The following is a 221-nucleotide window of genomic DNA, read 5'->3' as shown; positions in this document are numbered from 1 at the left end:
GCTTGGACTGCAGCTAAGCTCCCGAGTGGAAGGCTGGCTTACCACTCGGTAGGATTTTGCTAAACTTAGGCGAGTCCTTGGACTGCAGCTAAGCCCCCGAGTGAGAGGATTGCTCTTCACTCGGTAGGATTTTTATAACTTAGGCGAGCACGAGGTCGCAGCTAAGCCTCCGAGTGGAAGGCTGGCTTACCACTCGGTAGGATTTTGCTAAACTTAGGCGA

This window comes from Triticum aestivum, chromosome 6A, assembly GCF_018294505.1.
Source record: "Triticum aestivum cultivar Chinese Spring chromosome 6A, IWGSC CS RefSeq v2.1, whole genome shotgun sequence".
In the NCBI taxonomy this organism is placed as follows: domain Eukaryota; kingdom Viridiplantae; phylum Streptophyta; class Magnoliopsida; order Poales; family Poaceae; genus Triticum; species Triticum aestivum.
This window is presented reverse-complemented; position numbering follows the sequence as displayed.